The sequence below is a fragment of the Schistocerca nitens genome, chromosome 1, assembly GCF_023898315.1.
Source record: "Schistocerca nitens isolate TAMUIC-IGC-003100 chromosome 1, iqSchNite1.1, whole genome shotgun sequence".
Lineage (NCBI taxonomy): Eukaryota > Metazoa > Arthropoda > Insecta > Orthoptera > Acrididae > Schistocerca > Schistocerca nitens.
Window position 1 is genome coordinate 1,111,273,077 of NC_064614.1, and position 13,777 is coordinate 1,111,286,853.

The following is a 13,777-nucleotide window of genomic DNA, read 5'->3' on the forward strand; positions in this document are numbered from 1 at the left end:
CTCCACTGAAGATGACACGGCGGTCGGATGGTCCCAGTAGGCCACTCGTGGCCTGAAGTTGCAGTGCTATGTGTATGGTGGTGAAAGAACATTAAGCTTCCAAGTCAATACAGTCAAAAGGTACAGCCATTCATGTCTCTTATTTTGAGACTCGCAAACTCATTTATCAAAAACTGTAGGGTACTTCCCGTTGACATAAAAACCATAAATTTGGAAAGAATAAAGATTTTACACTGAAAATAAAAGGAAAAACTTGAAAATTGTTAATTTGTAATTATATCACACGATAAAAGTATTTGTTTAGTCATGTTCTCCCAATGCCTGTTTGTCTTGCTGTGAAGACCCTTTTTCTCAGGAAGCGGTGGATGTATCAAGGCGAAATTCATGTCGTATACTAAAGACTACGATCTCTTACCGGTATAGAAATTTAAAAAAAATGGCTCAGATGGCTCTGAGTACTATGGGACTAAACATCTGAGGTCATCAGTCCCCTAGACTTAGAACTACTTAAACCTAACTAACCTAAGGACATCACACACATCCATACCCGAGGCACGATTCGAACCTGCGACCGTAGCGGCACCGCGGTTCCGGACTGAAGCGCCTAGAACCACTCGGCCACAACGCCCGGCTAGAAATTTGAGCTTCTACGTTAATGCAATCAGAATATACGGCAATTTATGTCACATATTTTGATATCTTGTCACTATCAATATCGATAACAAGCAAAAGTCGTCGACATTCTCGATTTCCAGGACGGGTGAACAGTCTATACACTTAATTAAGTTTGCACTGAACGCTCACTGCACTTACCCTCATTTTTCAATAGAGAAAACGATTTAGCAGTCAGGGTCGGCAGCACTGTAAGATTGTTCGCTGGCGATGCAGTTAGTTGTCTGCATGGAAGTATCGACGTTAGACTACTGTCAGAAAATGAAGAAAAGCTTGGACAAAATTTCATTTCGTACAATGACTGGTAGCTCTCTTTATATGCGGGTAAATGAAAGGTAATGCCTGTAACACAGACAAAGAACCTGATAGTATCAATTTACAAGATTATTGTTGATCATCGAATCGTATAAGTATTTAGGGGATAATACTAAGAAGCGATGTGAAATGGCATGATCACGTAAAATCAGTACTAGGGGAGGCGAATGGTAGACTTGGGTTTGTTGCCATGATTATGGAAAAGGGGAGTGCATCTGTAAAGGAAATGGCATACTTGACGCTACTGTGATTAATTTTAGACTATCGTTGCAGTGCTTCGAGTAATCTTTAAGGAGGCATGACAACAGATACTCAGACAATTCAGAGAGGTACTGCTAGAATCTTGAGTGGTCAGAAGGTTCATACGAAACTGTTACAGAAATTATCGGGGAAATTCAATAGCAGTCCTTGGGACAACGACGAAGTCGTTTTCGTGGATTCAGTATTCAATGAAATCAGTGTGACTATTACATTGTTATCATCGTATATGTTATGTAGGGATCATCAGAACAAGATAAGAGAAATTAGGGCACGTGCAGAGGAATGCAAGACATTTGTTCTTTACTCTGTACGCGAATTCAGTAGGACGAAAAAGCGATAATGAAGGTTCGATTTAGCATCCGCCATGCCTGAGTAGAGGTCTGCGGAGTATATGCAGTATTTAGTTTTTAAAAGTTTAGGTGCGGGAATGTATCTCTCCAATCGTGCAAGGCCCCCATCCCTCTAAAAAAAAGGACAATTTTCGATTTTTGAAAATTGAGTTCGACCTTTGTTCTGACTAGGGTGTGGGGCAGGGAAACAGGAAAAGTTCTGAAGCATACGGGCAAAGGGATGTGAGGAGAAGGATGGTTACGTATCGGCTCGAAAGGCCGCCAACTTCAGACATGCGAGCGCCGCGCGGCAATTGATCAACAGCACTGGCATGAATTACGACACGGAAGAAACAAGATTTCATGAGAGCGTATTATACAGAGGCTCGTGTTCAGACACCTCTTACCTTATTTATTTCTCTTTGACATACGTAACACAAGACGTCACCATGCTACTAGATCGCTGAGGTCGCTGTCAGTCGTAAACAAATGGTAATATGTACCGATCACAACTTCGAAAAGAATCTCAACTTATCTTGGCTACGCTATAGATCTCTGAGGATGCCACCAGCTGTTAACAAAAGACATTCGAGACGAAGGTTACATGCACACGCACACACACACACACACACACACACACACACACACACACACACAGTATCTTGCGCAACGTCTCTGATCAGAGCATTACGTTGGTCGCTCAGTATTACGTTCAATGGTGCCGACGCAGCGGAAAATTATTTGAGACGTGCTCAATAAATAATGCAACATATATTTTCTCGGCATATTTCGGTTGAAAAACTGCGTAATTTTTTGTGGGACATCGTGGATACTTCAGCTTCTATTGTTTTATAATGAAGTTCGATATGTGGCGGCCCTATATTGTTGTTGTTGTTGTTGTGGCCTTCAGTCCAGAGACTGGTTTGATGCAGCTCTCCATGCTGCTCTATCTTGTGCAAGCTTCTTCATCTCCCAATAACTACTGCAACCTGCATCCTTCTGAATCTGTTTAGTGTATTCATCTCTTGGTCTCCCTCTACGATTTTTACCCTCCGCGCTGCCCTCCAATACTAAATTGGTGATCCCTTGATGCCTCAGAATATGTCCTACTAATCGATCCCTTCTTCCAGTCAAGTTGCGCCACAAGTTTCTCTTCTCCCCAATTCTATTCAGTACCTCCTCATTAGTTATGTGATCTACCCATCTAATCTTCAGCATTCTTCTGTAGCACCACATTTCGAAAGCTTCTATTCTCTTTCTGTCTTGGCGTCTGTAACGTGGTGCGTCCCAAGCAGAGAGCCGTCAATGAGTTTTTTTCGGCGGGAAACCACAAGTAGATATTCAAAGGCGTTTGCAGAATGTCTCCCGAGACTTGGCAGTGAATTAAACACAGTGAATCGTTGGGAGAGGCCTTCGTCATCATCGCAATAAGATTGCGTAGATCCGTCCGATCACCCGCGTGCCGGCCGGTCGCACACAGCAATGTTGGAAAGTGCGAACACATTCGAGGTGATCGACGGACCGCTATCAAACAATCATCTGCTCAGCAGCACGTCTGTGTTGGTAATGCTGACACACTCGTCCACTAGTTGGGATACTCAAAGGCGTGTGCCAGCTGCCTACCAGAAGACCATAAAGAGCAACGAAGGGCCATCTGTGTGGAATTGCTTGCGCCCTACGAGGCTAATCGTGACAATTTTTTGTCGAACGTCGTCACAGGCGGTGAAACGTGGTTCATCGCTTCGAACCGAAAACAAAACGGCATCCACGGAACGGCGCCGCACCACCTCTCCCTAGTCGGAATAGTTCAAGGCCGCACCGTCGTGCGGTAAAGTTCAAAAATGTTCAAATGTGTGTGAAATCTTATGGGACTTAACTGCTAAGGTCATCAGTCCCTAAGCTTACACACTACTTAACCTAAATTATCCTAAGGATAAACACACACACCCATGCCCGAGGGAAGACACGAACCTCCGCCGGGGCCAGCCGCACAGTCCATGACTGCGGTAAAGTCATGACGACCGCCTGCTGGGATTGTGAAGGGGTTATTCTGTTTGATGTCCTCCCTCATAGTGCAACGATCAACTCTGAAGTGTACTGTGCTACCTTCATGAAATTAGAGAAACGACTTCAGCGTGTTCGTCGCCACAAAAATGCAATCGAACTTCTGCTTCCCCATGATAAAGCAAGGCCTCGCACAAGTCTGAGCACCTGAGAGAAGCTCACAAAAAACTTCACTGGACTTTTCGCCGGCCGGTGTGGCCAAGCGGTTCTAGGCACTTCAGTCTGGAGCCGCGCGAACGCTACGGTCGCAGGTTCGAATCCTGCCTCGGGCATGGATGTGTGTGATGTCCTTTGGTTGGTTAGGTTTAAGTAGTTCTAAGTTCTAGGGGACTGATGACCTCAGATGTTAAGTCCCATAGTGCTCAGAGCCATTTGAACCATTTTGATCACTTGACTTTTCTTCCTCATCCACCCAATAGCCGGGATCTCACACCTCCCGACTTCCACCTGTTTGGACCAATGAAGCATGCACTCCGCGGGAAGCGGTATGTGGATGATAAGAGAGGTTATTGACGCAGCAAGACGTTAACTCTGAAGGCGATCAATATAGTGGTACTTTGGGGTCCTCTCATTAAGGTGGCGTAAAGCCGTGGCACTGAACTAAGATTGTGTTGAGAAATAGGGTTTGTAACTAACAGAATGGGGAATAATATGGGGTATTAGAATCCTGGATGAAACCAATCTGCTTTCAGAAAAAAAGTGTTGCATTACTTATTGAACGCCCGTTGTTGGTAAGTTGCGATTTAATACACGTGTATTATTTTAAATCTCCAGTGTTGACTTGTTCCAGTGAGCTATAAAAAGTTCTCCGGGAGGTGCCGGAGTGCCTTTCCGACGCGTTCCGGCCGAAATTAATCTCTGAGTATGTGAATAATATAGAGGTAAAGAAATTTTCATCGCTAGTATTCGCTGTCAGGGCGAGAGGAAATGGTGGCCTTTGCTTACGTACTTATCAGCTAGACTTTTTGCAAATCTCTCTGCAGTGTCTTGTTGAGTGAGGGCATTGACACTACAGATGTGTCCATAGGATGTTGACGTTAAACTCAGTGGTCCCTTCGGTGCTATTCGGGAGGCGTAGGCTATTTGCCCGCACCACGTTTCACCCACTTTCTTCTCTCACTGCCACTGTTAGTGGTGCGCACTACTTACTCAACAATTACAGTCTCCTACGAATATGTTCATTTACCAGCAACACAAACATTTCCCGAAATAGAAGCCAACGTGTGCGAAGAATGAAAACCTTGGCAATGAGCGAGCTGAACCTACCACAGGATGGCTTCCAGCTAACCACGGTCAAGCGGAGCATACACCAGGAAAAACTTGTTAAAACCGTGGGAAAATCCACTTTGTAACACATCCCATTCCTTGTTGTAAGAAAAACGGTACATAAATCCAATCCATTTTATTAAGTTACAGTAACAACCATTCTATTTAAATGGTCCTCAGGTATTAGTGTAGACAAAAGGCGGAGTTTTCTGAGAGAAAAGCGTTGAACTAAAGCTAGAAAAAGGCACTTTGCAGTGCGACATCAGCGTAAGAATCCCCAGCGTGTTTAATAGTCGCCTGCTTACTATCAGTGAATTAACATTACAGATGACTCGGATGGCGCACTTCTTGGCTAAATGTATTAATTGAACCTAAATTGTGTTGTCGCAGAGTATTAACCCATTTGACCCCAAGGATTGAAAGTGGCCTAAGTAAACAGGCTACAGAACACCACAGTTGAGTACGGCGGACGGTTTTCCGATGGTAAATGAATGAGGATTTAAAAATTTTGTAACATGCCGTCGCCGCCGAGATCATTAGAGACCCTCAAGTTCTAGTGAAATAAGGAAGACGAAGGAAATGATTATCATCTTTCCAAAGGATGAGTACAAGTTCTAACATTTGGAGGTTTACTTAAACCATGATAAGCTAAATCTGGATAGTCGGTCAATTATTTCAATCTAAAGTGCTCCCTGAAGAGCGTGCAGACTTTTAACCACAGCGCCATTTCTGTCAGTTTCGGGTAATGAAGCTAGTTGCTGGAACCGTTGGTATGTGGCTTCCATCTAGTCCCCGCCAATGATTCCATATTCCAGTAATCTGACGTTCTCCATCCAGTAACCATGCAGTGTTGTGACCAAGCACAAGATTATGTTTTTTGAGAGTAGTTGGATTTATGGAATCACTAGTAATTTTATCTGTAATTGAACAGCTGATTGGCTCATTGCATTATTTACTTTATTATTCGGTTCCTCGCCAGGATTTTTGAACCATACGCGCTTATCATAGGGAAATAAAAAATTTGGAGCTATATGGAACAACCGCTGATACATTATAGATACAGGACAAGCAAACAAGTGTTCCAATGTGGAACGCAGCTTACGGTGCTGCAGTCAGAAGCATGTTCATAGTCCGCTATGTGACAGTGAAAACGCAATGTTCTGCTTCATACCACACAAATTAGATCGAAACAAGCTGTATAACTTTCACCTGATTCCATGAAACTGCTATTTGGTTCTAGATCCTTAAATGTGTTTCTAAAGCAACGAAAGGTAGCGAAGTTTTTATCACACTTTGCGTTACGTCGTGAAGAACGAGTAATTTGTCTTATCAACTGATACGTCATCGTTGAAGTTTTCCGTTGCAAGTAGCTAAAGCTTTCCGTTGCTGAAACAACTAGATATTTTGCAGCAATTTACGTTTTCAAGGCTTTCATTTTATCTGTTAGGAAGATAATAGTAATACTGACCTGTAGTTGTCGACTTTGTGTACCTTATCTTTCCCATGCAGAGGTCTCACTGCTGAGTACTAAGGTCTGTCTAGAAAAATATATGAAAACAAAGTTAGGTAAGTTAGTAACTTTTGATACAGTAATTGTCTTTTCCTGGATTACTTATTACATGTCCCAGTTTTTTCGTAAAGACTTATCACAGACTTCTTTACACTTATTTTCTTTATAACAACCTTCATTTAGTACTTAGGCTTTCCGCTTTTCCTTCTACCGCAAGGAAATATTACAAACCCCCTGTTAAACAGCAGTAGCGATAATCAGAACCTTTCTCCGCTACACAAGAGCGTAGCATATTCAGCGCCCAACTGATTATTCTTATGGAATTATTTAAATGTTAAGGATTACTCCTCTCTGTTTGTACTGCCATTCTGTTCAGGATTTCGAACTTCTTATTCAGTACCATACTGTAACAGGTTCTGCCGGCCGGGGTGGCCGAGCGGTTCTAGGCGCTACAGTGTGGAAACGCGCGACCGCTACGGGCGCAGGTTCGAATCCTGCCTTGGGCATGGATGTGTGTGATGTCCTTAGGTTAGTTAGGTTTAAGTAGTTCTAAGTTCTAGGGGACTGATGACCTCATCAATTGAGTTCCATAGTGCTCTGAGCCATTTGAACCATTTTTTTGTAACAGGTTCTCCTTCTGCCCACAGTGACAGTGAAGGGGGAGGCGTGTTTATAGCGATAAGAAGTGCAATAGTATCGAAGGAAATTGACGGAGATCCGAAATGTGAAATGATTTGGGTGAAGGTCACGGTTAAAGCAGGCTCAGACATGGTAATTGGATGTCTCTATAGGCCCCCTGGCTCAGCAGCTGTTGTGGCTGAGCACCTGAAGGATAATTTGGAAAATATTTCGAGTAGATTTCCCCACCATGTTATAGTTCTGGGTGGAGATTTCAATTTGCGGGATATAGACTGGGAGACTCAAACGTTCATAACGGGTGACAAGGGCAAAGAATCCAGTGAAATTTTTTTAAGTGCTTTATCTGAAAACTACCTTGAGCAGTTAAACAGAGAACCGACTCGTGGCGATAACATATTAGACCTTCTGGTGACAAACAGACCCTAACTGTTTGAAACAGTTAACGCAGAACAGGGAATCAGCGATCATAAAGCGGATAAGGCATCGATGATTTCAGCCGTAAATAGAAAAGGTAGGAAGATTTTTCTGTTTAGCAAAAGTGACTAAAAGCAGATTACAGAGTACCTGACGGCTCAACACAAAAGTTTTGTCTCAAGTACAGATAGTGTTGAGGATCAGTGGACAAAGTTCAAAACCATCGTACAATATGCGTTAGATGAGTATGTGCCAAGTAAGATCGTAAGAGATGGAAAAGAGCCACCGTGGTACAACAACCGAGTTAGAAAACTGATGCGGAAGCAAAGGGAAGTTCACAGCACACATAAACATAGCCAAAGCCTTGCAGACAAACAAAAATTACGCGAAGCGAAATGTAATGTGAGGAGGGCTATGCGAGAGGCGTTCAATGAATTCGAAAGTAAAGTTCTATGTACTGACTTGGCAGAAAATCCTAAGAAATTTTGGTCTTATGTCAAAGCGGTAGGTGGATCAAAACAAAATGTCCAGACACTCTGTGACCAAAATGGTACTGAAACAGAGGATGACACACTAAAGGCCGAAATAGTAAATGTCTTTTTCCAAAGCTGTTTCACAGAGGTAGACTGCACTGTAGTTCCTTCTCTAGATTGTCGCACAGATGACAAAATGGTAGATATCGAAATAGACGACAGAGGGATAGAGAAACAATTAAAATCGCTCAAAAGAGGAAAGGCCGCTGGACCTGATGGGATACCAGTTCGATTTTACACAGAGTACGCGAAGGAACTTGCCCCCCTTCTTGCAGCGGTGTACCGTAGGTCTCTAGAAGAGCGTAGCGTTCCAAAGGATTGGAAAAGGGCACAGGTCATCCCCGTTTTCAAGAAGGGACGTCGAACAGATGTGCAGAACTATAGACCTATATCTCTAACGTCGATCAGTTGTAGAATTTTGGAACACGTATTATGTTCGAGTATAATGACTTTTCTGCAGACTAGAAATCTACTCTGTAGGAATCAGCATGGGTTTCGAAAAAGACGGTCGTGTGAAACCCAGCTCGCGCTATTCGTCCACGAGACTCAGAGGGCCATAGACACGGGTTCACAGGTAGATGCCGTGTTTCTTGACTTCCGCAAGGCGTTCGATACAGTTCCCCACAGTCGTTTAATGAACAAAGTAAGAGCATATGGACTATCAGACCAATTGTGTGATTGGATTGAAGAGTTCCTAGATAACAGAACGCAGCATGTCATTCTCAATGGAGAGAAGTCTTCCGAAGTAAGAGTGATTTCAGGTGTGCCGCAGGGGAGTGTCATAGGACCGTTGCTATTGACGATATACATAAATGACCTGGTGGATGACATCGGAAGTTCATTGAGGCTCTTTGCAGATGATGCTGTGGTGTATCGAGAGGTTGTAACAATGGAAAATTGTACTGAAATGCAGGAGGATCTGCAGCGAATTGACGCATGGTGCAGGGAATGGCAATTGAATCTCAATGTAGACAAGTGTAATGTGCTGCGAATACATAGAAAGATAGATCCCTTATCATTTAGCTACAAAATAGCAGGTCAGCAACTGGAAGCAGTTAATTCCATAAATTATCTGGGAGTACGCATTAGAAGTGATTTAAAATGGAATGATCATATAAAGTTGATCGTCGGTAAAGCAGATGCCAGACTGAGATTCATTGGAAGAATCCTAAGGAAATGCAATCCGGAAACAAAGGAAGTAGGTTACAGTACGCTTGTTCGCCCACTGCTTGAATACTGCTCAGCAGTGTGGGATCCGTACCAGATAGGGTTGATAGAAGAGATAGAGAAGATCCAACGGAGAGCAGCGCGCTTCGTTACAGGATCATTTAGTAATCGCGAAAGCGTTACGGAGATGTTAGATAAACTGCAGTGGAAGACTCTGCAGGGGAGACGCTCAGTAGCTCGGTACGGGCTTTTGTTAAAGCTTCGAGACCATACCTTCACCGAAGAGTCAAGCAGTATCTTGCTCCCTCCTACGTATATCTCGCGAAGAGATTATGAGGATAAGATCAGAGAGATTAGAGCCCACACAGAAGCATACCGGCAATCTCTCTTTCCACGAACAATACGAGACTGGAATAGAAGGGAGAACCGATAGAGGTACTCAAGGTAACCTCCGCCACACACTGTCAGGTGGTTTGCGGAGTATGGATGTAGATGTAGATATGCCACGAATGAAAAGCGTTCTACGCTTTGAAAACACTACCAAATGTTCCTCTGCATGTACGTTCTTATATTTTAAAGCACTGCATTTTCAGCTACACACAGCAAAACGTGTAACTTCATTAGAACGTATAATGAACTTATATAGTTGTGCATCGTAAGCAGTAAGCCAACATCATCAATGCAGCAATTAATTATGAATTATCCCAGAAGGCATCTACATCTACATCCTGACCAAAATAAAAGTGGCCCACCAAATAAGCATCACACACCAAACTTAATACTATGCAATGGACTAATGAGGATTCTCTGATGCTTACGAGTGGTGTTCAGTAAGAAAAAAAAAAACACTCCGTTTTCAGGCCACGAGTGGCCTACCGGTACTATCCGACCGCCGTGTCATCCTCAGTGGAGGATGTGCATAGGAGGGGCGTGGGGTCAGCACACCGCTCTCCCGGTCGTAAGATGGTATTCTTGACCGAACCTGCTACTATTCGATCGAGTAGCTCCTCAATTGGCATCACGAGGCTGAGTGCACCCCGAAAAATGGCAACAGCGCATGTCGGCCTAAATGGTCACCCATCCAAGTGCCGACCACGCCCGACAGCCCTTCGGTGATCTCACGGGAACCAGTGTATCTACTGCGGCAAGGCCGTTGCCTGTTCAGTAAGAGACTCAACACATTTTTTCTGAAAGCATGTTGGTTTATTGAGGATTCCAGTACACCATAGTATTCCCAACTTCGCTACTCTTTTGACTACAAAACCCTATTTTTCAACATAATCTCCGTTCAATGCGACGGTCTTACGCCACCTTACCGGGTGGGTCTGTGTGCCCGCAGGTCACCACTCTACATCGGAGTCAATGTCTTGCTGCATAACTTTCCCATCTACTGTTTCCCACTGAGTGCATCCTCCATTGGGTCTAACAGATGGAAGTCGGTATTTGCGAGATCTGGGCTGTCGTGTGGTTGAGGATGAACGGCCCAATGAAGTTTTCTGAGCTCCTCTCGTGTGTGCAGACGAGTGCGAGGCCTTGCGTTGATATGGAGAAGAAGATCACCTCGAATGAGCGTGTCCACACGTTCCTCCATTGCAGGAGTCACAGCTGTGCGAGGCCAGCCGGCGCGTGGGAGATGGGACGGGTCTGTCTAACCTTGTTGCCGTGATGGCAGACGCTTCGCCCAACGAGTCAACGTGCTTTTGTTCCCTGCTAGGTCTCCGTAGACATTAGGCAGACCCGTATGAATATCTGTATGCTTCGGTTTTCCACAAAAAGAAACTCAATGACGACTCTCTGCTTGGAACGCACCTCTTTTATAGACGCCATTTTGAAGGCTAGCATGAGGCCTTGCGTTGATATGGAGAAGGAGAAGATCACCTCGAATGAGCGTGTCCACACGTTCCCCCATTGCAGGAGTCAGCTGTGCGCGGCCGGCTGGCGCGTGGAAGATCGGACAGGTCTGAATGACCTTCTTGCCATGATGGCAGATGCTTCGCACAACGAGTCAACGTGCTTTTGCTCACTGCCAGGTCTCCATAGACATTATGCAGACCCGTATGAATGTCTGTATGCTTCGGTTTTCCACAAAAAGAAACTCAATGACGGCTCCCTGCTTGGAACGCAGCTTCTTTGTAGACGCCATTTTGGAGGCTACGTATAGCGCTGCCATCTATCGAAACTTCATGAAACTACAGGCGCTGAAGCAGGAATATTTCATGATGTTCCACAAATAACTGGGCATTTTTTCAACCGAAATTGGCCGAGAAGAGAAATGTATTGCATTACTTATTTAATGCTCCCTCGTAATAAGGTAATTTCTGTGAATTCACGTATCTGGCAGTCTGAACTAGGCCTCGGTTCAGGAAGAATGTCATACAATCCACACATTCCGACAACACTGTATTCAGAACCACCAGCAAAGCTAACACCGTAGGTTAGTCTATAAGCTTTAATTCAAGCACAAGAGAAAATGTGAAAGAACGAAGTCGAAAGGGCTTTTTGATAAGGTTTTGCCATGGCAATCTTCTAGTTCCACTTCTGCATCTACATCTTCAAACACACTACGCAAGTATTTGTGCAGTAGAAGGCGATGTATACTAGAGATTTTCTGTCCAACTCTATTTCAGTATTTAGTGAGGGTACATAACTAAAAGGCTGCCTTACCCTGTTCGCATTACCCCTACGCGAGATATACGAGAGTAGTATGCAAAAGGGTGGCACAGTTTTACTTGCAAATATGGTTCGTCTTTCTCTTTAGGATTGCTACTTAACACATCTCAAAAGCATTTCTGTCACACTCTAGTATGGGCTACACTGTTTTGTTACGATCCCAGAATCCGCTGGGTGTTTATTGTCGTACTTCGCGAAGTCCCAAAACGCTGGAGTAGCACGGTAGAGTGTTGTACCTTGAAATTCCTTTTTGCCTTCTCCTCTAGCAAGATCTATAATAGAAATTTAAAATATTTCATTATTCCTCTTCACTTCATGTGTTCAGCAGTCTTTTTCTGAACTGCTCCAGAAAAGTAAGGTTTTTCCATAGGTGAAAAACTGTTCCAAGATACAACATGGACGGGTACCTAGGAACAAATATTCCATTCAAATTTAGAAGTGAAACTTCCTGGCAGAAAAAACTGTGTGCCCGACCGAGACTCGAACTCGGGACCTTTGCCTTTCGCGGGCAAGTGCTCTACCAACTGAGCTACCGAAGCACGACTCACGCCCGGTACTCACAGCTTTACTTCTGCCAGTACCTCGTCTCCTACCTTCCAAACTTTACAGAAGCTCTCCTGCGAACCTTGCAGAACTAGCAATCCTTTCTTTCAGGAGTGCTAGTTCTGCAAGGTTCGCAGGAGAGCTTCTGTAAAGTTTGGAAGGTAGGAGACGAGGTACTGGCAGAAGTAAAGCTGTGAGTACCGGGCGTGAGTCGTGCTTCGGTAGCTCAGTTGGTAGAGCACTTGCCCGCGAAAGGCAAAGGTCCCGAGTTCGAGTCTCGGTCGGGCACACAGTTTTAATCTGCCAGGAAGTTTCATATCAGCGCACACTCCGCTGCAGAGTGAAAATCTCATTCTGGAAACAACCCCCAGGCTGTGGCTAAGCCATGTCTCCGCAATATCCTTTCTTTCAGGAGTGCTAGTTCTGCAAGGTTCGCAGGAGAGCTTCTGTAAAGTTTGGAAGGTAGGAGACGAGGTACTGGCAGAAGTAAAGCTGTGAGTACCGGGCGTGAGTCGTGCTTCGGTAGCTCAGTTGGTAGAGCACTTGCCCGCGAAAGGCAAAGGTCCCGAGTTCGAGTCTCGGTCGGGCACACAGTTTTAATCTGCCAGGAAGTTTCATATCAGCGCACACTCCGCTGCAGAGTGAAAATCTCATTCTGGAAACATCCCCCAGGCTGTGGCTAAGCCATGTCTCCGCAATATCCTTTCTTTCAGGAGTGCTAGTTCTGCAAGGTTCGCAGGAGAGCTTCTGTAAAGTTTGGAAGGTAGGAGACGAGGTACTGGCAGAAGTAAAGCTGTGAGTACCGGGCGTGAGTCGTGCTTCGGTAGCTCAGTTGGTAGAGCACTTGCCCGCGAAAGGCAAAGGTCCCGAGTTCGAGTCTCGGTCGGGCACACAGTTTTAATCTGCCAGGAAGTTTCATATCAGCGCACACTCCGCTGCAGAGTGAAAATCTCATTCTGGAAACATCCCCCAGGCTGTGGCTAAGCCATGTCTCCGCATTATCCTTTCTTTCAGGAGTGCTAGTTCTGCAAGGTTCGCAGGAGAGCTTCTGTAAAGTTTGGAAGGTAGGAGACGAGGTACTGGCAGAAGTAAAGCTGTGAGTACCGGGCGTGAGTCGTGCTTCGGTAGCTCAGTTGGTAGAGCACTTGCCCGCGAAAGGCAAAGGTCCCGAGTTCGAGTCTCGGTCGGGCACACAGTTTTAATCTGCCAGGAAGTTTCATATCAGCGCACACTCCGCTGCAGAGTGAAAATCTCATTCTGGAAATTTAGAAGTGTTGCAATCGAGAAAATCTTGTCTGCTTGCTCGTAATAGTCTGTGTATTACTGTAATCAGTAAGTGAAATAAATTAAAAAAAAAGTCTTGCCAAAAACCAGTGAAGAGTTAAAAACATTTT

At 44.6% G+C, this 13,777-nt stretch overlaps 1 protein-coding gene across 1 annotated transcript in view; it reads left to right on the forward strand.

Annotated features, from left to right (window-relative positions):
- Positions 1-13,777, forward strand: part of LOC126199011 (protein unc-93 homolog A-like) — a 315,006-nt gene that overhangs the window by 7,073 nt on the left and 294,156 nt on the right. The gene's annotated exons all lie outside the window — the stretch shown is intronic.